This window comes from Nyctereutes procyonoides, unplaced genomic scaffold (assembly GCF_905146905.1).
Source record: "Nyctereutes procyonoides isolate TBG_1078 unplaced genomic scaffold, NYPRO_anot_genome, whole genome shotgun sequence".
Classification (NCBI taxonomy): domain Eukaryota; kingdom Metazoa; phylum Chordata; class Mammalia; order Carnivora; family Canidae; genus Nyctereutes; species Nyctereutes procyonoides.
This window is the reverse complement of record NW_026575052.1, coordinates 63,698,696-63,725,497: the sequence shown is the minus strand read 5'-3', so window position 1 is coordinate 63,725,497 and position 26,802 is coordinate 63,698,696. Positions and strand designations below refer to the sequence as shown.

Below are 26,802 nucleotides of genomic sequence, written 5' to 3'. Positions count from 1 at the left end.
TTTGTTTTATGTTCCTTATGATATAATTAAGTGATTATTAAGATGTCTACAGAAGCTACAATGCATCCACAAAGCAGGAAATTAGCAGCTTTGCATCCTCTACTTCTCATCTTAAAGATGAGAACAGCCCTTTGATATTTCCAGCTGAGCATACAGTTCTGTGGCTTTAGGTAATATGTTAGTGACATGCAGTGTTTGCAATCTCTCCCAAGACTGTTTACTAAGGCACAGCTCACTTTGAAGTATAAACTGTAATGGGAAACTATGTCAGTGCCTATTCTGATACTGTTTTACATTAAAAGACCATTCTATCCTCTGCCTATAAAACAGCTGAGAATGTTCTACTTGTGGGCATCCCTAATGGTTAAAGCCATCATTAAATTGGAAGTATTCTGATTTCCATCAAATTTTTGAGTTGAACATTTTGGAGGCTGGGGAATGCTCTAAATATACCTAATACTTTTTTCTTCATTTTATTATTGAAACTGCTCTTTGCATTGAATTTATTTCTCAGATCCGTCTTCATCTTTTGTGTAACAGACCAGACTTGGAAGGATCTGTAGCTTCTAAGGAAGGAATGAAGACTCTTATTATTACTGTATTACCATGACCATAAACTTTGTAGACTGCTGGGGTGCTGTACTGCTGCCTGCCTGTCGTATTGTTGCCATAATCTTGTTCCTGACCACTCTCCCAGCTCACTCTGTGCCACTCCTGCTACCTGTGCTGTACCCAGGCCTCCTGGCTGTCTGGTCTCAGCTTCTGCACCTGCACCTGCCCATAACTCTGCCTGTGCCTGGAGTGGAACTCTGGCCCCACAGAGCAGGTTGGCTTGCTCTCTCACTTCATTTGGCTCTTTGCTCAAATGTCACTCAAGTGTCTGCTCTCTCAATGCAGTCTTCCCCAAATATCCAGAATAACACTACCTATTTCCTTACCTCTGTGTGTTTTCCATAGTACTTACTTCCTGTCTGATAAATGCAACCTTTCTATTTGCTTGCCGGCTGCCTGCCTGCCCACCCCTCTGTCCCATGTAGGCTTCATCAGGGCAGGGGCTTTGTGTCCTTTGCTGCCACTTCCACACTGTATGGAATAGTGTCTGGTTTTACTTCATGAACATGAAATAAATGGTGAATGAATGGAAGAATGAACTCACCAGAATCTCTGTTGTGGGCTGCTATGAACAGATTGTATTTGCTTTCCAGGTATTATATCTTCTTTGAAAGACCGGGATGAAAGGCTTGCTGTTGTTAGACCTTGATTCAAACTGTGCCAAACACCATGCCTGACACACAGTTGATGGTCACATGTCACGGAACAAAATTACACATGGATGGCCAGATAGTTGTTTGTTCATGTCTATGTCTGTCAGTGGTTCCCAGAACACCAAGTGTCCTCTGCAGATGGTGAAGATGGAGCACGAAAAAGCTCAGGAGGTCGGTGTTTGATTTTCTAGTTTGTAAATATTTGGACTCTGGCATACTTTGGCTTGATTTTTTAATAGTAGGAATGGAAGTGTTCTGAACCACTTTGATGACCTTCTTGTTGAAAATAACTGGTGTGTCAGATATTCATTATAGGCTGAATCAGAGTTAATGACAGCTGTCTTATCCATGTGCCTAAGACAGTTTCCATCTGTGCTCTACTCCTTTCCTTTTCAGGGCCATGCCACACCTGTCTTTACAGGGTCATAGGACCACATCTGATTCAGAGCCCCGTGTTGAACTGTTCCTACCTGTATATAGCCTTTCCTGCGCTGACCTGATGAGTCCTCCTTGATTCAGTCAGGCTGATGTCTCCATTATTTCTCTCATCCCTGGGCTCATGGTACTCCTTAAAATATCCTGCTTGGTCACTGCTGACTATGCCTGGCCAAACCCTTCTTTCAGAGCTTGCTTCAATGGAGTGCTCACACCCTAAGTAATCAATATTCCCTACTCCTTCCACAGTTTAGTTCTGAATCAGTATGTAATATTAATATGTTATATATCTTAGTTTAGTTTTTACAAAAAGACTAAATGCTCTTTAAGAGGGATTTTTGGAGGTCTTTTATATGTCCCCAAGCCTGTGATAGACCATGAGAAAAAGAGAACATATGAGACCCAGCATGGTAATGGGACAAACTTGACTTCGGAACATTCCAGTCATCCTGAGGATGTGGGTGCAGTCAGGGGCACTGAGGAAATAAGTGTTTGATTGTCTGGATCCAGCCATTGAGTAGAGCAATCCATTGGGTAGTGCCTGGCCTGCCAGCTGAAGCACAGCACAATGCAACAAAACACTTTTCGGAGGATCAAATGAGAAGCTGTGGTTTAAAAGGACTTCAGTTCAATGAAACTGCTGGAAACTGGGGGAACCTTTTTAGCTGCCTTTTTTTTTTTTTTTTTTTTAAATAGGTTAACTTAAATCTCCCTGGTGTGATTTCACTAGATGGGAAGTCCTTGAGGGCAGGTCTGCCAGTGTGGTCGGCTACGTGTCTCTGGTACACAGTGCTGGCACAAGAGGTGCTCAGGGACGGGTGGATGGATGGATGGATAGTAGGTTCAGGTGGTTAGTCTTGGAGGGAAAGGAAGAGGAGACTCGAGGACTAGTTGGTTCTTGGAATCCTGACCAGCCCTCTCTCTTTAAATGGTTACATGTTGGGACAGGCCCTATTGGACGACGAGTGGCTGATCATGGTTGATTCTCCTTTCGTGGTTCTCTAATGGAGCAGACCCTGGAATTGTGTTTTGAAGTTCTGGGATGATTCTAATGTGCGAGCCATTGTTGTAAACCACAGTTGTGGAGTGTTTGAAGGAAAATGGAGGTCCTGGTAGTTCAGGTGGTTCACATGTAAATAAGCAGTCAGCATGGCCTATTGGGGGATGCGTTATTTTGCTACTCTCTAATGGGAACTGTACAAAAACTCAGTAGTTGAAGGGTTTTTTCTCTCTTACATCTTCATCTGCTACTTCAGGCTTCCTTTCACATTTAGCTCTTGGCAGCTTAAGAATCCAAGCTCTTTGGGTACACTTTTATTATACCTGGCAGCACATATTATTAAGGTGTTGAAGTGTTTTTAAAAATTCAGCAACAAAGTGTAGGCGGCCTCCAGCTGCAAACACTGGAGTTAGAATCCTCTGTTCAGTGTTCTTTCCACACATCAATTTTCCATTCCTCCCTGTGTGTTCTCCAGAAATATAGTTATGAGCAGCCTGGACTCTGGATTTGGAAACAGGGGATCATAGATAGGAAAAATCACAGTCAGGTGAGTGGGGTTGCCAGTTGGCCACTTGATTTAATTATCATCCTGAACACTTCTTGAAGTTGCCACCTAATTTTGGTCATTTTCTGGCTCTGTAATAATTCAAACTGTACTTGGTGAACACGTAACCTTTTATGTTATGTATTTTAGCATCGCTAGGAAGGTCAAGGAGTTTTTTGTTACCTCTTCTTATACCTCAGAATGAATAGTTTAGGTGACTTATTTATCTTCCGACTTCTAAAAGCTAGAGAGAACAAGTTGGAGTTTGGAAAGGGATTTGCATATGCACATGTGATTGCGTGGGCACACTTAGCACTCACACACTTGCACAGGCTGGGGCAGAAAGTAGTTCTGGACTGTGTGATGAATTCCAAAGCATAGAGATGCATGAAGGAGCAGGTCAGGGAAGTAGGAGACACTGGGAATAGGGGAGGCTAGCTGGAGGAATTAGGATAGAATCAGCTGGACTGAGGCCAAGTGGGTCACAAGATGAGTTTTTGTTTTTGTTTTTGTTTTTTTTTCCCCCAGAAAACAACAACAAAAAATGGCCTGGTTCCAAAACGAAAAGAGAAAGCTCTACCTTGTCTCTCTTTCCCATAGGAGTGGACTGCTCTAGGAGGGATAGAAGATGGGGCAGGGATCCCTGGGTGGCTCAATGCTTTAGCGCCTGCCTTCTGCCCAGGGCGTGATCGTGGAGTCCCAGGATCGAGTCCCACATCAGGTTGCCTGCATGGAGCCTGCTTCTCACTCTGCCTGTGTCTCCGCCTCTCTCTCTCTCTCTCTCTCTCTCTCTCTCTCTCTCTCTCGAAAATAAATAAAATCTTAAAAAAAAAAAAAAAGAAGATGGGGCAGTAGTGAGGAGGCCAGGTCTCACAGCGCCCCACCCGACCAACCCACCTCTTCCTGCAGCATGACCTTGAGCTAGTTGCTAAGTCGCTGTGCATCCGCTCCTACTCTGTCCTTAGGCATGAGAATACCTCTCTCATGGAACTGTCTTGGAGGTTACATAAGATGAACTACACAGTGTTTGAACAGTGTCTGGAACATAGTAAGCACTGAATAAATTGAAGCTAGTAGGAGGAGTATTTCTATAGATTACCTGAGACCCAACCATCACTGATAATATAGTTCCTATTACAAATTTCAAATATTTTTTTTCAAAATTTCATTTTAATCAGGAAATTGCAGTAGAGCACAGACCCAACCACAGGTGGGTATTTAGTAGGGAGAAATAGAGTAGAAATTAATTTATCTCAATACCAGTGAATAACTTTTTTTTCCACCCTGACCAATTTACGACAAATAAAAATGTTTATGGGCTGCATCTTTTCTCCATGCAAAATTTATTGAGATATTGAATCATCTTAACAAATGATAATTGAGCATTTAGTATATTTTTTAGCCCTGGAGATACAGTGGTTACAAGAGAAATGGCTGTGGCCCTTAGGTAGCTCTGTATCTAGAGGGGAGATGATCAAATAACATATCTAGCAATATATAAAGAATTCCAGATTGTGAGAGGGAGACGCAAGCTCCCCCATTGGTTAGGGCAAAGACTGATGGTGGAGCGACCTGTTAGATGGGGCACTCTGGAAAGATGATGTTTAGGTGCAGATAAAAAGGGCAAGGATGAGCCAGCATAAGGAGAGTTTGGGGAAGGGTTGGGAGGGCATTCTCTAGGGTTGGGGTAATGGCCTATGCGAAGACTCAGCTGGGTAAGAAATGAAGGATGGGTAACGTGGCTGGAGTGCACGGAGTAAGGTGAGGGAAGAGCTTGGCGTAGGCCCATGTCCAATGTGGTAGGGATTGTGAGGGCCACTGCCAGGGGTTCAGAGAAGCTACTGTGCCAGGGACTTGACCTAATTTACCTTTTAAGATAATTGCCTGGGAAGAAGGTTCATTCTTAGAGCAGGTGTCCTGCTTTGACGTTTCTCTTTTTAATAATGAAAATGTTGGCACTCCTTTTTTAGCTATGGAACTGTTGGTATCTGAGAATGTCTGAGAAGTGGCAGTGCCAGAGTGGCCTTTGCAGATTTTCCCCTGAAACTGCATTGTTGCCAGTGAAGCCAGGCTGGTGGCTGCGGCCCAGACACAGTCTGTAGATTCCCATCGAGAAGAACACATGGTGGGTTGCTAATCAAGTCAGAGGTCCTGTACAGCTCTGTTGTGTCAAGAGCAGAACTCTGAGTCAGGACTTCGATGGGTGAGAATTTTGTGTCCAGGCTGCTGTCTGGCCTGCAGAGCGCTGACTGGTGTGTTTCCTTCTCTAGTCACAGCATCCTGGCTGAGCCAGAACAATGCAGAAACTCTGTGATCAGCACTTGTAGATCTTGTGCTTGGAGAGGAGTAATTGTGGACTCCTTGATTGTAGATCTCTGATATCAAATTACTGACTTTCAAATCTGTCAGTTCTGATGACAGGGAAGGACTCTTAGGAAGGCCATTTTCAAATAATTGTTACTAATCAAGTCGTGTTTTGTGGTAACTGTTTACATTGAGTATTGAAAAAGGAGAATGTAATGCTGTGTTACTGCAGTTTGCTTTCTCTTGCTGCTAGATCACCTCTGACTGTTGAAAGCCCCAAGGTGGCAATGAGGGGCTGCATTTCATACTCAAGCTTTAATATGCATTCCTTATGGGTCATAGGTATTTTAGGGGTCACCCTATTAATTGTATTATAGCTGCAGATATACGTAAAGAGCAGATTTCTCACATTTCTCATTTTGGGGGGGATGGGGGAGTGTGTGTGGCTTTGAAAGACCTGTCTCATGGAGCCTGACTTTGTTGCCCAGCACAGTGTGTGTGTGTGTGTGTGTGTGTGTGTGTGTGTGTGTGTAAGTCTCAGGTTTAGATCACACTGTCCTGACTGCTGAGAACCTCTGATCTGGGTTGGAGCTCACAGGTGAGGAAACTGACCCAAAGGGACATGATCATTTTCTGAATGCACAAGCCTTTGGGGCGACAGACTTGGGAATGGGACCAGGCACTTCTGAGGCTTGAGCTTGTGCCCTCTGACAAAGAGTGTTTTAGGTAATTATAAAGGAAAGGGTCAGTAACAGATGTAATGGGGATAATAATGTCCAATTTTTCCAAGTCCTGGAGTCAAATCTTTCTATCTCTGCAGTGAACCATTTTAAGAGAAAACAAAATTTGTTTCTTACTAATGAAGTGGAAACAGAATTTATTTTTTAAAAAAGCACAAAAGGCAAAATGAAACTAAAGACAAATAAAGTCTAGGATACTTTGTGTTTATTTTATAATCAGGCATTAAATGATAACTTCAGTAGGAGTGACATTAATGGTTCTAAGCTCACAGTACTTCATTTAATTAACATAATAGATGTATTTGTAAACTGCTTTTGTTAGATAATAGTAATCTGGCAGTTAGTTTCATCGTTAATTTTTTTCCAAAGTCTGAAAACAATGTATCTCTTGAGATTATTAAATGGCTTTATAGGAACAATGTCTTATTTTCTGAACATTCATAAATTCAATTTATGTCATTAATACCTTTCAGTGCTTTTTTTTTTTTTTTTTTCTCCAAGTCAGGCTCATTGGTTATATTCCCCCTTGGTATGGCAAGCTAGTGATAACCTAATACTCAGAAGGTGGTTTTTATAGTAAGTAGTGATAGATGTATAATGTGAAACAGGTAAATTTCTAACTACCAATCTGAGCAGGCATTGTTGTCTGCTGTTGCTACAACAACTAATGATTGCGTTCTGACATTGGTTGCTCCCTTGTTACACCATAGGAGCATACATACACAGTTACTCGATCTTTGTGTTAAAAAATGGCCTGAATCAGAAGTGGGTGATGGTGTATGTACTGGCATATCTTTCAACAACTTGGAAACTTGATTGATGTGTTTTGGTTAGGTCCATTGAGTGGTCCATTGAGGTCCACAGGCCCATTGAGCCTGTGAGTCTGCCTCTGTTTACCCACTTTTCTTGTGAGGAAATGGAGCGGATGGCATTTGCCAATGCATATGGACAGGAAAGAAAGGGAGAATGTAACTCTATTTTGAAAACTTCTGTCGACACTTATTAGCTACTTGATACTAGTACTTCCTGTTTCCAAAACTGATGTTAATGCAATCCTGCTTTGCATTGTAAGGTGGTTTATTGCCCTCAGCAGAATTCCTGGCATATTTGAGGCCCTGCCCTCGGATTTCTGCCAGCCCCCCCCCCCAACGGGCCCAGTCCATCCCACTCTGGCACTACCCACTGAGGCTCCCTCCTGCCTTCGTGCTGTTGGTGGTAGAGATCTTCCTTGCCTTGTAAATGAGCATTACCCTGATGGTCGTTCTGGCACACTCCTGCCACTGCGCTGAGTCCTCTGTAGCTCTCTGCTCTCATTGTCTTGGCTTTGAGTTAGGCCTGACTACTTTGCCCTGTTACAAACATTACATACCTCCCTTCCTTCCTTTGGTAAATATACTCACAGGGGTTATACTGCTCTACCTCTGGTACATATTTCCTGAGGTCAGTAAAAAAGGTATTTGTGGGGGAGGTGTGTTTGAGGGGTGGGGCAGTGAGAGAGTAGAAGAATAGATCAAAGTTTGTGACTGAACAGGTGAAGTCAGCTTACCTGAGACAGTCTGTGCCCTTTGCTGGTGGCAGCTGTCACTGGATCCTGCTGGTGATGAGTCTTTATCTGACAGGCCAGATAAAGGTGTTAATCCATATAGCAGCTCTGAGAGGGAATGATAAGGAAACCAGGGCTCAGAAGACAACCCTCACAAAGGTTTTGGGATGAGTTGGGCTGTGTTTGAACTCTGGCCTTCTTATGACTAACTGTCTGCAGTTGGATGAGTTTCCTAGTCCCTTTGTGTCCCTCAACTTACCTCAGGGTGTTGTGAAAGTTCAGTGCATTGGTGGGTCCTTGCCCACAGCTAATATTTATTGAGTGCTATCTTTTAAGTGTTTTTATGATTGAACTAAGGTCATACAGCTAATGTGTGCTTAGAGCTGTGTTTGAGTTTCTCAGGTACTAAAGCTTAAGCTCCTCTACTGTTCCATTCTGCCCTTACTGTTGCCTTACCTCTGTTGACCAGGAAGAAAAATGGGTCAATTTTATTTTCTCCCTTACATATTCTACCCAGTTTCCTGGGTGGTGGGGCTAAACGGCCTATCCTTGGTTCCAGATACCTGGGATGGGAGCCCTTCCTCTTACACACTGTTAACTTTTTAGCTTCCCTTACGGAATTTTGTTCTGCTTCTTACAAGATTATGCAAACAGAATTATTATTTTGGTGTTAAGAAACATGAGCTAAGTTGCACTGTCATTTTTTAAAAAATAGGCAATTGCCACTCAAGTTAGTTTTAAATATTGATGTACTGTATAATTTTATTTGTGGGTAGAGAAATTATGAAAACTGCTTTTTAACAATATTTTAAGAAGGGGAGGGGTGCCTAGGTGGCTCAGTCAATTGTGTGTACCTTCAGCTTAGCTCATGATCTCAGTGTCCTGGGTTTGGCAAAAGTTGTCAGGCACTGTGCTCAGTGGGAAGTTTGCTTCTTCCTCTCCCCACTCATGCTCTCACATGTGTGCACACACTCTCAAATAAAATCTTTAAAAAAATAAAGTCTATAAAAAATATTTTAAGAGGAGAAAATACAATACTTCCTCAGTCTTCTCTATTCCCTACCTTCTACCATAAGCAGAGAGAAAAACTTACCTATCAACAGAATTCTCTAGGTAATCTTTAATTTGTATTCCTTTACTCATTCACACACAGCTGGAAGGATTTGAGGTTATTCTTTAATGATTGTAGTTAAGATAGTTTAAAGATTAGGTGGGAGAGAGGTGATGACTTTAGTATTAGCCATACTAACCCAAATAAAACTTTTAAAAGGTAATGGATTTTAAGTGTTTTCTATCTGGGAGGGATGATGACAGTAGGCATACAGCAGCTCTTCCAATTTACATTGCTGTTGGAAGTTTTCAGGTGCCTAATCTCTTGTTGCTTCAGAGTGCTGCTAAGTTATTGTGGCAAGTTTAATGAGTAAATGAATCAGGGCAGGATTTCTCAAGCTACATCCATTAATGGGTCACGAAATCAATTTAGTGGGTCACGACCAGCATTACAAAAAAAAATGCAAATATTAGAGTGTATATAGCATGTAGTAAAGGTGGCATATTGCTTCTGGAAACTTCTGTCTCAGCTAATTTTAGTGCGGGTGTGTATTTGGTCACTGAGTGCAAAGAGAATTTCAGACAGAAGTTTGAAAGCCATTGATTTCAGGTATTTTAGAAAGCTTACCAATTTTAGAGCAAGTCTTATGGTGCATAGAAGGAAAGTGCTTATAACCGTCTTTAACATTTTTTTGTGTGTATTGCTATGGGTATAAGGATATTTAGGAATGGTAACAAATCTTTTCTAGAACTAATATATTTTATAAAGAGGAAAGAAGGTTTAGGACTTTAATTCCAAAGAGTCACGGATGAAATTAGGAAAATAAAGTTGTTAATGTCCTACTTAATTACCATGTCGTGTGTACCATTGTTTGTAGATTTTGTACTATAAACTGAATTTTTAAATCAGAGATAAACTTCACTCCCAAATACTTGGAATCTTGTTCAATTTGACATTTGTAAGATTACAAACTAAAGAATACTTATTTCTAGATTTTGTTCGAGCCCTGAATTGCCTTGAAAATTTTTTTAAAGAATTGTCTCATTTTTTCATAACTGCCTTTTAATTTTGAATACTTTATGTAAGTAGGTAAAACTGTTCCTATTAAGCTTTTCAGATTTTTTTTTTTTTAAAGGAATAAGAGAAATAGCCGTCATGGTACATCTGTAGTTTCTTGTTAGAGAATGATTTTATAATTGTTCTTCTGGAAGCAATTAATGATTTCCTTTATAACCAGCTGTAAGTAAAAGACAACTTTTCATTGTGAATGTGTTGACAAGTCATTTGCCCTTCCCCTTTTCATTTAATTAAATTACAGTAGCTACTACTTGTGTGGGTTTTAAAACAGATACTGTTAAAGTTCTGAACTTTTTGACAGGAGATGTAAGAGAAGTCAAAACTGATGAGAAGTTTCTGGATGTCGAGTTCTTGAGTAATGAATCCTCTAGCAACAAGAGAAGTGAAAACATTTAAAACTTTGGTAACTGCAGGGTGAGAGAAGCAGAATTCTCCATTTTATATGGAACAAGCATTGGGTAGGGTGTTTACTGTTACCAGCCTATCCTGTTCTTTATCACTATTGCAGCTATAGAATTTAAGTGGCCTGATGGTATGGCAACATTGGAGAAAACGTCATTTGACTAGTACTATTAGGTAGTAACAGATCTGATTGAAATGCCAGAATAAGTAGCCTGATGGAGGATATGTTGAGACTTGGGGCATAAGTCCTCATCCTGATGACTGAGGCCATGAGGGCTATAGACACAGTGGTAGATGGTTTGAGTCTTGCATGCTTGCATAGGAGGAAGAAGGAGTGATTCACTTTAAGAAGAAATTTACTTAGAGTGGAAGCTATAAAGTAAATAGACTATTGCAATGGTTATAAATCGGTCTTAAAAGCATCCTGTTTGAATGGGAATGAATGAAATCTCTCAACTACTATAGGATCTGGATTATGACTTACATATCTATTCCTCACTGCTAAAAGTAAGTGATTATTTCTCTAAGGCCTCCACTCCAGAAATACGTTTGCATTTTTGAAACCTTGAATATTTTCCAAATCAGCGAGCTTCCTTCCTATTCCAGTAAGAATAAGGGCCATTACACTTTTTTTTTTTTTTAAGACATTATGGCACCTGAGATCTGCTCATTTGAATGCAGGCTGCTTATTCTTAGGCTTTCATTTTCCTGTGTTCCTAGTTTGCCAAGTTGGTTGCTGTTCTTTTTCCCCCCAAAACTCGTTTTGAAAGTTTCTCTCTGCCTGTTATCATACAGAGAGATAGTCAAGGCTTCGGTGTAGCCCTGCCGGAGACTGGATGTGCCTGTGAGATGGGTGGCTGAAGTAATGGCTTGTGGGAAGTTAGATGCATCCTGGAGCTGGGGACACCGTGTTTTGTTTTCCTGTGACTCTGCATGACAGCTCTGAGAAATAGCAAGGTCCGCGGTCTTAGAATGACAGGGGTCCGGAGGGAGCTAGATAAATGTGCAGAGTTCAAGCCGAGAAAGTAACCAGTCGGGGTCGTTGACTCCCTTGTTACAGGCGCCACACCCCCAACACATGTGTTTACACTTGAACTCTTGCCAAACTCTCCCCTCCAACCCCCCCCCCCCCGTGTGTGTAGAAAGGGAGGTTTTGTGTAGATGGAAAAGAAAAGCTAAGGATAAAAGGGTTTCCATTAAAGGCCTCCTGTCTTTGTTGCTTGTTGCAGCTTTTACTACCCGTGCTGTGAGGACTATACGCTTCCAAGACATTATTGTTGCTGGGATTTCCCCTTCAGCTTTGGAGCCCGGGTCCGGAGTGGCTAAAGGACCTCTCCCAGAGGGCCCAGCAAGCCTCTTGTCGGGAGGCTAGAGTGCCCTTGAAGGCAGGCGCATCGCGGGTATGTGGCGGTCCGCTCCGGCCACTGTGGCAAAATACCCTAGGCTGGGCGCCTTACGGGACAGCCCCGTCCCTCGCACAGTTCCAGAGGCTGGCGGTCCACGACGAGGACGCCCTTCCCAGCTTGCAGGCGGCTGCCTTCTCGCCCACTGGCCTCACAGGGTGCCCGCCGCGGTGACCTCCTCCAATCACCCCCAGGTGCCATTACACTGGGGACTAGGGCTCTACCGGACGAATCGGGGTGGCGGGAGAGACGGAGGGCCTCTGCCCGACGGCCCCTGCTCTGGTCCGCTGGCTGCGGACTTTCCCAGCTTCCTTTGTGTGCCTGCCGAGCACATGACGTAGTTCTGACCAATCAGATGCAAGAGGCAGCCCCGGGGGCGCCTGGGAGTGACTTCCCCCGGACGGCAGGGGCGACTCCTGGGGGGAGCTGCGGTATGGGGCCGCCAAGGCGGGGCCGAGCCGCGACAGCCGAGGTCCCTGGTAACACCCCCGAGCCCCGAGGCCGCCCTGGACGGTCCGCGCCGGCTTCTTGTGTGAGTTAACCCCGAGGGCCTGTGGTTAACCCCGAGGGCCTGGACGCGTGCCTCGGCGTCCTCTCACGGAGCACCTGGAGTCGGAAGGAGGAGTGCGGGGAACGCCTCTGAGGCCTGGATATCACACGGGCTCAGAGCTGGGCTCAGGGCTCAGCTCGCTGGGAGCTGGGCCCCGGGGACCGCGTCTCCCGCACCCGCACCCTCGGGGCCTGAGCCGACTCACCCTAGCGGGGGACATGGCGGCCCCCAGCGGCGGCCCCTTCCTGTCTCGGTTTCGGCCTCTTCCAAAACGAGACCGGCGGATGCTGCTGCTCACAGAAAGCCCAGGAGGGAACCGGAGAGGAGTGAGGGGGAGAACAAACCTTAATTAAAAGTACCTGGGCTGTGTAAACGGCTGCTCTCCGGGGCTTAGTTAGAGCCAGACAGTCTTCTGAACCAGACGGAGACAGAACCCCATGTTCATTGTGAAAGCAGAAATCAAATAAAAGTCAACTGATATTCTTATAATTACGAGACATTTTAGCCATTCGGAAAATAACACGTAATTGTAACCACTGTTTTTGGTATGAAGTTCTCCCCTCCTCCCTCACACACTTTTTTTTTTTGAGTGTGAAAAATGAAATTTTCTAGACAAACTGTTATCAGTGGAAGGGTAAGTTGAGCGAGTGGAAGCCAGCTCACGTTCTTCCATAGAAACAAATCTGTTTGGCACACAAAATGGCAGAAATTTAGCAGATTTGAGATGAAAGTGAGAGGATTACGGGCTGTCATTTTATCAGTAAGGAATCGACCCAGAAAAGTGATGTCAGTTTGTGGGCTTTTTATTTTTGAGGTTCTTTCTACTCTGCCTCATGGTAATGGTACCTTATTAAGACAAAAGTGTGTTGAATCCCATCCACCAGCAACAGCCAGGAGCAGGTGTGGTCAGACCCCAGTGTGGTTCATTCAGCTTGCTGCTGTAGGTGAATGCACCCCAGAAGACCGTTGAAATTCTCTTGGAAAGCAGAGTTGGGATTGTGCTTGAGCAGGGGGTTTTGAAGGCAAGGTTGGGGGAATGGGGCCAGATCTGGGTTGGCTGTGGTCAGGAAGCAGGCACAGTTCAGCGATGGGGTATACTAACAATATTTGTCTGGGAAGCAGGAGATGAATGTAGGGTTAGAGCTGTCACTTAGTAAAAAGTTAGCAATCACACCTGCTAGTGAGATAGATAAGAGGGATGTCTTGTCATTTTTCTGGTGGCGGCATTGTGGGCTCATCTGGGTCTCATTCTGAGCATTCTTTATGTTCTGGTGGCAGCATTGGGGACAGCTTGTAATGTTGGTCTTCTCCAGTTGTCAGGAGGGCTGATTTTCACTTCTCCAGTAGTTTAATTTTATCCTGAATCCTGATGCTTGAGGAAGGGTAGGATTTAACAGAGGGTTGAGATCGTAAGTGGGGAGTCTAAAGGGGATGTCTGAAGTTGCTGTGTCTGAGCAGTCACTGGTTTTTGGTATTTTTTGTGTGTTTGCTTTTTGTTTTTTTAACGTTGTTCAGTGCTAATATCTCAGGTTTTTAAAAAAGGGCAGAAGTGCCTGGCTGGCTTAGAAGAGTGTATGTATGATTTTAGAGTCGTGAGTTTGAGCCACAAGTTGGGTGTAGAGATTACTTAAATAAATAAATAAAATTTTTTCTTTTTAAAGGTCAAATCAATAGTTTTCTCCTACCTTGAGGCTTTTTTTTTTTTTTTTTTTAATCCTCACAATGAATTAGTACTCTTCCAGAAAATTCTGGCAGGGTATAGAAGGAGATAGAGTGTTGGTGCTGTTATTAAAGTATCCTTAAAATTCAAACATATAAGGGTCTTTAAAGATGCTATTCAGTTATTGATCAAGAGGTAATGTTAATGGTGGTGCTAGAGATTGTGCCAAATGAGTAGAAAATGTAGAGAATCAACTGAGAAAATTCAGTATGGTTGCCAGAAGTGAGAGAAGGAGCCAGTGTAGAACACTGCAGTGGGGACCAGTTAGATATTGGTTCTAGTCCAGGCATTGTCCCTTTCTCTGTGAACTTAGCCAAGCCCTTTCAGTTTCCTGGGCCTCAGTTTCCTCATCTGTAATAACAGGAAGTTGAACAAATGGCCTCTGTGCTCCTTTAAAGTTTCTGTCACTAAAGTCCTTTTAAAGATAGCCTTCTCTTTTAAAATATTTGGTTGGTTGGTTGGTTGGTTGGTTGGGCCAAGTCATAAATTTTATGGAATTATTATTCAGCTCTTGAAGGCAGGAATATTTGAGGGCTTTGAAAGCTAGTCCAGCTGGATGTTTTTTGTAGTCTGTGTAGTTTCCTTCCTTTCAGGAGTGATGAGGCCTAAATCAGCCCATCTTCCAGTGCACCCCCTTTGTAGTTTCCTGACATGAATGACTGAGGTGTTTCTTCCTAGAAAATAACATGCAGTAAAGGTGCTGAGAGAGGCCTCTTTCCTTAGGAATTTGCAGTTTGGGAATAAAATCTGGCATAATCATTTTTTAAACTCGAATTTTGTGAATATAAAATAGTGTAATGTAAAAATGTACTACGTGCAAATTTTGAAATAATGCAGAAACCAGAAGAGTAAAAGAAACTGATCAAAAGTTGCATCATTTCAAAACTGGTAAGGCAGGTAGTTTGTAAAGTGTGTGTCTGGGACTGCCACACAACAGCTTCATTTCAGCTGCCAGTAGACAGGCCTTCTGTGTTTAGTTGGTATCGTGGTCCATGCTGTCTTTTGCTGGCGGGCATTGAGGCGTTTGCCAGTGTGGACTGATGTTTAACATGCACTTCAATCTAGAGATCTTTCGATAGCCTTCAAAGATATCAAGCAGATGCTCACCAAGAGGTGTGTCTACAGTGGTGCCAGTGATCGTACCAAAACACCTCCACTCCAGGCAGTAGCTTTGTAACAGAAGCACTAAAACACAGTGAAATAGGCAAACCAATAAGTGGAATGCATCATGCTGTTCATTTAGGGGAACGAGCATGGAGCACACTTTCCAATATGAGTTCATCTGGAGAGCCTCTAGAGCCAAGTGGGTAAGAGTATGGACTCTGGGGCTAGCTGTGTGATGCTGCCCACTTATTAGCTTTTTGGCCTCAGTTGAATTACCCAGCTTCTCTGGGCCTCAGTCTGATAGGGTGAATTTCAGTATCTTACCTCAAAGATTGTGTGGCACACAGTAAGCATGAAACATGGACTGCTGGGCCTGCCCACAGCAGTTCTGATTCAGTAGCTCTGAGGCTGGGCATTTGCATTTAGCAAGTTCCTTGTTGATGCTGATGGCAGCTGGGCCTTGTACTGTGTTTTGAATAGCTTTTGTACATGCAGACACACATACTAGAAACTAGGGGGTATACCATCTTAAAACCTGATATTTTTCTGTGTGATACATGGTGAATATTTCCCCTTTTACTGTTTAAAAATGTTTAAGCCACATCATAACCCAGTATGAAATATTTAAGTGGCTTCCGTTTTTTCACTATCATAGATTATAGATACGTGTTTATATTTTTATTTATTTATTTATGTTTGTTTATTTATTTCTAAAGATTTTATTTATTTATGAGAGACACAGAGAAAGAGAGGCAGAGACACAGGCAGAGGGAGAAGCAGGCTCCATGCAGGGATCCCGATGTCGGACTCGATCCGGGGACTCCAGGATCACGCCCTGGGCTGAAGGCAGGCGCTAAACCGCTGAGTCACCCAGCGATCCCTGATAAATGTTCTTATACAATGTATTTTTGTCTGAATCTCTATCATCTTGGAGTAAATTCTTAGAAGTGAAATTACCCTGTTCCAGGGTGTGTACATATTAAAGCCTTTTGCCACAGACTGCTAACAAATTCTTCAGAAAGGATGCAGCAAAAGTTTATCTTCTGATAAGTGGTCCATGAGAGTAGATAGTGATTTTATGAATGTAAGAGAATGAGGAGAAAAGTGTAATTAACTTCATAAAACTACTAGGTATTTGGGATTTGGCAAGAATTAGCAAGAAGAATATCTATGAATTTATAAAGAAGACAAAGATGTGTAAATAGAAACTAGGTGGGAAGTAATGGGTGAATTGTGGCATCCTAGGGTAATTTTTAGCATTCAGACTTGAATATATTCAATTATGGTACAATTATATACTTGGTGTAGGAGACTTTATGCAAAGAGGAATAAATAGACTTTAATTTACCCTCTATGGTGTATGTGTGTTTCTTCACTGTGATATCAAGGAGGATATCAAGATATCAAATCCCCCCTGGATTTGGAGTTTTGGTTTATTGAAGTCTGGTCCATGCTCCATTCCTATGTGCATGTCTCTAGCTCTAGGCCAAGCAGATGAGACTTCGGAGGACTTGGAGTAAAGGTGGCTGCCTATGGGGAAATTTAGTATCACTACCAGAAAACCTCCTCACTGTAGATTTCATATGGAGAAGGCCATGGTTCTTGGGAACAGGGGTGAGTTGGAGTGGAGGCCAAGGTGGAATGTGTGTGGAGTATCAGGGGAACACCTTCCTCTAGTCCATCTGGCTTGAATGATGGGGCCAAGCTCTGTAGCCCTTGGCTATAAGCCTCTGTGGTTGAGAGCCCCAGATAAGCTGGACTCTTCTGTATTATCAGAATGTTAGAACTAGTGAGGGATCTCAAGGGTCATCTGGTCCAGCCTTCTCTTTTTACAGATAAGGATGTTAAATAATTTATTATTTTCAATTAAACTTCACCTCATAAGTTTTTAAAATCAGTCAGCCTTGGAACAGAATTGGCTGGTTCTTCTTTCCTTGTTCTGAAAGATCTAAGCTTTTGAGAACTGAAGTGGCCAAATGGTAGACAATAAAGCAGATGGCAGGGGTGACTGCGGTCCTGTTGCTCAGCCTTGGAACACTGAACTGATTTAAAGTCAAACCTGCACTACCCCTGAGTCACAGGAGCTTCACTTGTGCCTCTCTTCAGATCTGTACACTCTTGTGTGGTTCCCAAGGGCTTCAAAGTAACCTTGGCTATAGGGTAGGGTAGCTCTCTTCTTGTACCAGCCCCATGTTTTCCAGAATTTACACATACTAGTTTCCTTTGTTCAATTCAGAAAAGTGCTTTTATTTTTTCCCTTTTAGTAAACACATGTGACAAGTGCTTCTTTTTAAAAACAACAGCTGCTCTGAACACAAACTGTGCCTACTACCACTGGTTGACACTGTTAGATCACAGAACAGTCTTCTCTGGGAAAAAGCAAGAGTGCTTGAACTTCGGATCTCATTAAGCTGCTTTCTGTAGGAGAGAGACAGGCTCAGAGTCACTTAATGGTCATGTATCAAATGTTATTTGATAAGTATAATTTTCCTATCTAAGGCAATTTTAAGGCCAATGACTTTAATCAATTATTAAAGAAATCTGTTAATTGCTTTGAGGTTTGTTCAGATTAGCGGGCAGCATATTAATGAAGTACTAATTACTTTATGGGAATTTTTATGTAAGCCAACAGACTAATAATGTATTTCTCACCAGACAGCAATTTAAGTTATCTTTTTGGGGCAAAAGACTCAGCATTTAATGTATGGACTTCTGGTGAGTGTTTTGTTGGGTCATCTTGTTCAAGAGGGAATGTAATCTTCTGGGTTAGAAAAATGGACATATGGTTCCTATACTGATCTGTATTAAGAGAAGAGACTTGCCTATAACTCGTTCTGGGCTCCTTCAAAATCAAATGAGGATGGAGAATGTGGAAAGCACACTGAGATGTTTCCAGAGTTGAGAAATAAGAGTCAGGCTTTCCCTTCGTGTGTTTGATGTGATGGATAAGAAAACTTCAAATACAGGGTTTTTTTTTCCCCCTTAAGATTTATTTGAGAACGAGAGGGAGAGTGCAAGTGTATATGCTTGTGAGTCAGGGGGAGGGGCACAGGGAGAAAGAGAGAGAGAGACAGAATCTCAAGCAGACTCTCCACTGAGCTCAGCCTGACATGGGGCTCAGTCTCATGACACTGAAATCCTGACCTGAGCCGAAATCAAGAGGGAAACACTCAACCAACTGATTGACCCAGGTGCCCCCAAGTATAGTTTTAATAGGAGTAGACTTCAGTAGCCTAAGAAGAACATGAACAATGGCCTGTTGGGCTAGAGGGGAAGGATCCCTCATGAGGAGTCAGGAAAAGCATCATGAAAGGAGCTACTTCATTTGGACACTCAAATCCTTCAGTGTTGGCTCCCGTCATTCAGTATATGTTTCTAGAATGGACATAAGCATGGTGCTGGGCACACAGTAGAGAGTGAACCCAGATCTGTCACTGACCCCATGGTCTGCAGCAAAGGCACAAGGGGCCAGTGGCCCCCGCCTTCTCCTGGTTCTTTTGCATCATGTAGTCACTGTGTGGCTGCTTCTCCTCCTCATGCCTTCTGTTTGAGGTATTGTGCTAGAGCTGTGGGGATGACATAAGTCAGTCAGAGTCTCTTCCCTGCCAAAGGGGTGAACATCTGTTCTTGAAGGGAAACAATATGGATATATAGGAAAAATTATCTCATGATAAGTGTCAGATTCGTGGGTACAGGGGGCTGACAAGCAGAATTGTCTCCATCGGTCCAGACAAAAGGAAGATAGCTCTTGAGCAGTTGGTATGGGAAGATTCGTGGTGAGATGAGCTTAGAACTGAGTCTCTGCAAAGTGCCTGGGCTTTTCATTGGCTTTGATGAGGGAATTCCACCTGGGAGGAAATCGGGAACAGAGGTGGAGATGGGAACATGTATGGGTTTGCGTGGATTTGTTTGCCAGAGTAGAGAGTTAAAGCTGGAGTGTAGGAGCCAGAGGTTTGCGAAGGTGTTTGAGGGACCTTAAGAACTAGGCAGAAAGTAAAATTTTATCCTGGTGTCTCAGTGATGCTTGGCTTGGTGGTTCTTGATCTGATTAAACAGTGTATGGGATTTGGCTAGGGTGCAGCTGGATTAGGGAAGAGTGACCAGGAGGCTCTAAAGAACCAGGCGCTCCATCCTGAGACTAGGGGATAGAAGCGTGGACTAGGTAGGATTAAAGCAGCGGCAATGGGTGATGGTCTCAAGGATTTAGTATGAGAAAGAAACACTGAATGTTCAATCATCAAGGCTGAGGGCTAGGACATTGCAGAGATAACATTGATTTAAAAGATGCCTGGCTGATAGCGAAATAAGGAAGTTGAGGGAAGGCAACAGGATTATTTCTGACACTGGAAGAATGGTGTGTGTGGTGTCCTCTTTGTTGCTGTTGAAAAACAGTAATTTCAATGTAAATTTGGCTGGGTTGGTTTCCACTAGAATGTAAGGGGCCTGCTCTGTCCTGTTCAGTGTTCTATCCTTATCTGGTCCATAACGGGCACTCAGTGAATGAGCCAGCAAGGTTGAGCTCAACTTCAAGCATGTTGCTTCAGATGTGAAGTACCAGTTGGCACTTGGAGTTTGTGACCTGGAGCTTGGAGAGAAGGGAACAGTCTTTACATACGCTCTAGAAATGGCTCACGTAGCAAAAAGGCCAAGGCCACGTGGGGTGACCAAAGGCAAGAGTTTAGAGAGCTAGGGACTCATTCCTGGAGAACAGTGAGAGAGAGTGGGAAGGAAGAGGCTGCTTGGGCAGACAGGTAAGGGAAAACCAGGAGAGCATTGTACAAGGGACTGGCTTTCACATCAAGGAGGAGACGGACAACAGCTTTGAATTTCAGGGAGGGGCTCAGGAGAAGAAACCAGGAGCCCTAAGAGCCCTGAGGAGAAGCCCTGTGTGCGGATGCCTTGCCGATAGGACCATGCTGTGCAGGCAGTAAGTGATCGCTGCTCAGAATTTGTTCTCTGGGACCTGTTAGTGATCCACTAGTGAGTCCTTGGCTGCCTCACAGATCGCTGTCCTTGTGAACAGACCTGAGGGCTGGATGGAGCACAGGACCTCTTAACCTGAAAGAACACTAGACTGAACCCTGACTGAACGTCAGCCTGTGGATAGCAGCCGATAAGGAGGCCCCCTTCTCAGGTTAAAATATCTCTGGGTTAGAACTCAAGCCCAGCTGGTTTCTTGTACTTGTTTGATTGAGAAACCATTCTGTGCTCTCGTGCTTTGGGTAGGACTAAGTAGCTGGGACATGCAGCACCAGAAGCACAGCAGGCTCTGACATGCCCTGTGGTATGCAGCTGTGCTGCATGTCAGTACCCTTGGTGGTGCCAGTTGCTTGGTTGTCCCTGTCCTTTCAGATGTGTGTTGCTGTTGGCTAGAGCTGAGGAGCATTTCTCCCCCTCCATCATTTAGTCCTCACAGAAGTAGGGTAGTCCTGCAGGCCACCAGGGAGTTCTAGAATCTGCCCTGGAGGTAGAAGGAGGGAATGTGCAGAATTCAAGTCTTATCTGAGGCCACAGGAGATTAAGCAAAATTGTGAACATTAGTAAGGTTGTCTTGATGTTTAAAGAGTTTTACCCTTCATATCAGGCCAAACTAGATGTTTTGTTTTTGTATGTTATGTTTTGATCTACAAAACAAAACAACATATGATTGCTCTGTGCTCAGAAAAGTTATTTGCAACAGACTACTGAGAAAGGGGAGAGAAATGACCACCCAGTTCTGCTGATAAGAAGACTGAAGCATAGATATTGGGAAATTAACAGGATTTTCAGGGCCTTGGCAGACTCAGGCTGTGGGCTCTGCTCTGTGCTTTGGCCTCATCTGTCTGGCATTTTCCTATCTGCCCCCGGCCCCCTATGTCCCTCTCTGTCACGTAAGTCCAAATTGGAAAGGTGAGCAGAGCAGAGACCAAGATTGGGTTTATCCGTTAAACTTTGTCTGAACTAGTATACGTGTAATGTATGGTCATTCATTTTCACTTTGACCAAACATTAGTTAATGGAGGGGTAGATTAATGAATTAATTTGTTGGAACTATTAAACTAACTTATTGAGTGGCTGCTGCAGGGTAGGTATGGTGTACGGTGGATGTTTTTCATAGGTTTTCTTTCATGCGTATAACCACTCTGTAAATGTAGGTAAGTAATTTATATAAAATCACATAACTGATGAGCGACAAAACCAGGATTCTAATCCAGAATAGGTGGTCTTGAAACCTGGTCTCTTTTTCCATTATATACTGTATTACTTCTCATAGACTGAACAAAGTATAAAATAACAAAGTTCTAATTACATAGCAGCAACCAAATGATCCCTAGATAGTAATTTTAATAGCTATTTAATATGTACTGCATTGAACCCAGTATACTGTACATACAGAGAAGGGCATAAGCCAAAAAGCTGTAGTAATTGGTGAATTTTCGGAATGAACAAGCCTGTATAACCAGAACATATATCAGGAAGCAGAACATTATCAGCACCCCAAAAGCCCCCTTTATCCCCTTCTAAGCCTAGCCCACTCCGAAGATACCCTTTATCCTGACATCTGACACCAAAGATTGGTTTCCCCTGTTTTTGAACATTATATATATGGAATTATCCAGTATGGACTCTTTTGTGTCTGGCTTCCTTTGCTTAATATTCTATTTGTGAGATTCAGCCTTGCAATTGTCCATTCATTCCCTTGCTGTGTAGTAGTCCACTGTCAGTGTACCATAATTTACTTATCGATACTACTGATCATGGACATTTGGATCACTTCTGATGTGGAGCTGTCAAGAATAGCCACGCTGTGAATGACTTATAAAAGCCTTTATGTGTTTTAAGGAAAATGTGTCTTTCACTTCCTTCTGTCCTCACTTTAATGTGATAGCTTCTGTAAGATGTTTTCAGTTTGGTGTTATAAAGCTATGATGTTAGGTAGGGAAGCTTCCAAAATCTTCTCGAGAGAGAAAAATCATCCTGTTTTAAAGTGAAACTCAGTTTTTCCCTCTCTATTCATTATCCCGGTCCAGAAGAATGGAGTGCCCAAAGAGCATCCTTTTGGAATCAGACCCAAGGTCAAATCCTAGTCCTGTTCTTTAGTAGCCATGTGATGCAGTACAGCAAATAACAGTGTTATCATTACTAATTATTATATATTGCCAGTGACAGTGCGAATAAAAGATGACATCTACTGAAGGTTAGCGATTTCTAGTCCCTACCTTTGGTATACATTTTGCATTTACTCTTCCTAACAACCCTAGGAGATTTTTAAACTAGTGAGATGACATGTCCAAAGACACACAGTAAGTGAGAAATCTGGAATTTAGACTCTATTCATGTGATCTGGAATCCATGTTCTTGAAGCTGTCTGAGCCCCCTTTGTAGGCCATAGGGAGTAATAACCCCTCACTTCATAGGGCCTCATCAAGGATTAAAATATGGGGAGAAACTTAGGTACACCTTCTAGGGCAGATGCACAGGGATTCCCAAACGGATTTCTTTCATGGCATATCTCTGTGCTTTCAGCCTGTACTTCTCACAGTGCTGAGGGCCAGGGTGAGGCGTCCCTGCTCTTCTCTGGGTTGTGGTTTTGATGATGAACACCTGGTTATTCGTGGAGCTGTCGCCACCTTCTGGTTGGTCTCACCTCAGCCAGACCTGCTTAGCTTTGATAAGGGCCTGTGTTCTGTTTACCCCATGTTTCTTGCCTCCCTTCCCATGTTCTAAATATAAAATATGTGCCTTTTTTTTTCTTAATAAAAATACATTTTTAGGGAATGAAAAAACTGATGAGAAAATGAGTTTGGTATTTTCCCAAGGGCGTCACCGTTTGGCATTTGTACAGCAGCATATTTGCAGCCAATTTATTGCGAGTTTGAAGTGGCGACAGTAGTGGAGTGGGCAGAGCAGAAAAAGTAATGTTTCTGTGCTTGTGCAGATGGCTCTGGTTGGCTGTCATTTCTAAGCCTTAGTTTAGGTTTGTGGCCACTAAGGCCCCCTGGGCTCTCCTAACACCTTAGGGTACCAGTTGTTGTCATTGTTCTTGATGAATTTGCAGGTTCGCCTGAGGACCAAGCTAGTCAGGAGTTTGTCAGTGAAACCCTTGGCTGTTGGGGAACCATTCTTGCCTTAACTCACTCTGCTTCACAACTTTCTTCTCACAGCTGCTGCCCTTCTGGGAATAGTGGGTGCCCGAGGGCAGGCTTTCCATCCTTAGCTGACCTAGGCCTGGACTTGGCCTGCCTGCAATCTGTAGTAACTTGGCTCTATCAGAGTTTTGTCAGAGGGTCACTAGAATTTGTTAGAGCCAGCCTGGGAAAATGCTTTGGAATTACTTTTAACTTGCCAGAAATAGTTGTAGCGATTCAGAAGTATAATTGTTTTGCTTTGACTGGTTATAGTATAGCTGTAACCTGTAGGACACCTGCATTCATTGCCATGTAAAGGTGTTGTTTAAAAGACTTCAATTATTAGTGCTTCTAGGTAGAATTTGATTTTAAATATTTAGGTAAACGTAAAACTTAGTATAATCTCTAAATTTGAGGTTTAAATCTCATAGGATTAGGTTTTAAATTTTATCTTTATGATATGCAGATGAACTACTAGTGTCCAAAATAGTATGAAAAGGAAACTGCAATATGATCCAAGAAATACTTGTTTTATTAATCCTGTATAATTTTTCTGTGGGAATGGTTATTTACCTCTGGAAAGCAATCAACACAGGATGCCTGGTGTAGGCATGGAGTGGGCCCAGAATCAACCTCCGGTAGGGAAAACAATGAAAAGCAAGGATTCAAAATCCATTATAATGTTGGGATTTCTTGACCTTGGGAATAGCAGAGTTTAGTAATGACTTCTGTTGATTTGCAGAAATTAAAGGCCGAAGTCTCATCAGGTGGTGTTTTTCAGTGCATGCCATTTGGGCCTGCGGCCTCAAAGGTCCTCCAGGCTCTCGTCTAATGCCTTTGGGTACTAGAAGGTGTCCCTGCCTCTTCCTGGTCTAAGACTGAGTTTTTAGGTTTGCTTCAAATACCTGCCTCAGATGTACTTAGTATCTGTCTAAGATGCAATTCTGTGTTATTATTCAACTTCTTAAAATATTTCAGCAAACCCCCTTTGTCTCAGAGCAGTATAAAAGGTCCTTTTTTCTCTGTCAGGCCTGTTTCTTGCTGTTCCCTATAGTCTGACTGAGCCATTCAGAACTCCATGGAGCACCTTGAAGGTGTGATCAACCTTTTTATACTTTTCAGAAGGTTCTTGATATTTGTAGCCTGAATGGGCCTTAGAACCATTGACTCTTATCAGTGAGAAGGTTTGTGGGTCATTTAGTCAAACTCTTTTATGTTTTTGAAGAAAACAAGGCTTATAGAGGTGAAGTTTTGTATGTCAGGTTTCCCAGACCTCTAAATAAACTCTGTCATGGTGTTGGTCACATAGTTTATTTAATAATAGCTTCTATTTGTTGAGCTACCACAGACATGCCAGAGATTGTACAGAGTACTTAAATCTACATTTCAGCCAGTTCTTAAAACAGTCAGTTTAACAGATGGGCAAACGGGGAGTCAGGGAAGTTAAGCTCTGTTCAAGATTTCAAGCCAGTTTTATTTCTCCTACACTGAGCCAGCACTAGTTTTCCCTTATCAACTTGAAACTTAAACTGATTTGTAACTTTTAAAATTTTATCTGATCAGGGGAGTATGACAAAAATGTCTTCACGTTTACTTCTGGAAGAGTGTTTCATGTAGTAATAATAATACCCAAATGCCAAGTACTTTTCCTTCCAGATAGTTCTGTCTCATCTTTTTTGTCTGTCAGGCTTCTGGATTGCCTGATTCTCCGTGAGGAGACCTGGTTTCTCAACTCCATTCTCAGCCCTGTACAAACGCCTTGTTGCTAGGACTTCAGACAGCTCAGGGGCTCCCTCTACTGGGAGTTAACCCAGGACTCTGTTACCTAATTTAAACATTTATTGACTCAGTCCTGGGAGTCTGAGGAACGTGAATATAGAACAGATACGGTCTTTGCAGTGAAGAGTTGACGATATATATTTGTATCGCTGGAACAGTAGGTTTGGGGATTGGTGAGTAGTAGGAAGAGGAAACAGAAAATTCTTTTGTTCTTGAGAAGTCAGAGACTTTAATCGCAACTGGGGAATTAGGAAAAGTGTGGAAGATGTGACATTTATCTGGATCTGAAGGGATGAGTGAGATTTGGCTTTGTGGCAATTCCGGGACAGGGTAGGAAGAGGTTCAGCATCTCTGCTGGAAGGAATGGTGCTAGCAAAGGCATGCTGGTAAGGAATGCAGGGAAATGAAAATTTGGGGGAGCAGTGCATGTTCATTTTAGTTTAAGTAGAGCTCAATTGGAAGATAGGATCTCTGAATGGAAGAGTTCCCTTAGGATCAGGATGGCATTTTCCAGCCTTGGTAGCGATGAGGAAGATGGTTGGCAGAGGGAAGAAAGTTGAATAAGAATGTAGATTCCACGTGTTGGTCTTGGCTCCAGGGGGGAAAGTCGCTGAGAAATGACCAGAATCCAGATCCTTCGCAGCCACTGCCACTGCCACGAGTACTGGAGCTTTATAGAGGTTGCTCCCTGCCAGTTCACCCCCTTCTTCCTAAGTGACCTTTGCCCAGACTCCGGCCTGGTCTACTTCATGAGGGGCTATAAGGAAACCTCAGAGCTACACTGGACTCAGGCTGAGAGCCTTCCATCTCTCATGTCCCAGTCCCAGTTGTGAAGAAGGGCCAGTAAGTGAGGAAAGAATTGAAGGGAAGTGTTTGCACCTTCGCCTGCAGCAGAACTCCTCCTGCACACCCCTTCCTCCACCTGCAAGGGTGTCTGCTTGAGTCCAGTAGGAGACACGCTACCACCTTCCTACACTGGTCCCTTGGGAGAAGAGCACTTCCCAGATACTAAATCTAAAGAGGAATCAGAAAAGTTTCCAAGCTGGAACTTGTTTTCTAGATTCAGAACTGAAGCCTTTTCATTCTGCACACTGGAAGTTCTCTGAGTCTTGGCACCAGGGCCCAAGATGATGCCTGTACCCCGGTGCTGACAGGAGAGATAGGGTGAGCTATGTTGCCTCTGCTAGTGAGAATAGGTGAATGGAGGGGCAGAGGATGGGGGCTGGCAAGGCGGGGATGGCTGAAGTGAGAGACCACGGAGGTGAGATTAGTGAGACAAAGGAAAAAGTCACCCAGGGGTTGAGTACTGACTGCCTTCACAGCCTTGCTGTCACCGCTTGGACGTCTGTCTGGCAAGTACCTCAAATTCTGCATCTCCCAAACGGGATTCCTGGGCTCATCTCCTGTCCAGCTCCCCTCACGGCCTCCCTGCCTGAGAGCACGGACTGACGACCTCGTTGCTCAGGCCAGGAACCTCGGAGTCACCCTTGATTCTCCTGTGCCTTTCACACTTCATATCCAGTCCTCCAGGAAGTCCCAGAGGCTTTCTTATCAGAGTCTATCCTGACTGTCTGTCCTCCCACCTGTGCTGCAAGCACCCTGGTCTAAACCATCTGTCACCCTCATCATGGCGATAGCTTCCTGCCTAGTTCTTTCCCTGCCTGCTGCTGCTGTTCTAAATTCTGTAACTAGAGTAGTCTTTTAAAAATAGGAGTCAGATCTTGTCACTTTTCTGCTTCAAACCCTGAATGGCTTTTCCACTATCTCCTGAGTAAAG

General features: G+C 43.3%; 1 protein-coding gene across 4 annotated transcripts in view; it reads left to right on the top strand.

Annotated features, from left to right (window-relative positions):
• Nucleotides 1-26,802, top strand: part of FAM107B (family with sequence similarity 107 member B) — a 70,858-nt gene that overhangs the window by 28,850 nt on the left and 15,206 nt on the right. Inside the window, exon 2 of one of the 4 annotated variants that reach the window (XM_055332581.1) lies at nucleotides 1,206-1,436. The exons of 1 other annotated variant lie outside the window; for it this stretch is intronic. The gene's annotated coding sequence lies outside the window, so the exon portion shown is untranslated. Of the gene's footprint in view, nucleotides 1-1,205; nucleotides 1,437-11,615; nucleotides 11,762-11,877; nucleotides 11,959-26,802 lie in introns of those variants that run through there. 2 more of the 4 variants (XM_055332582.1, XM_055332583.1) reach the window with 2 other exon arrangements.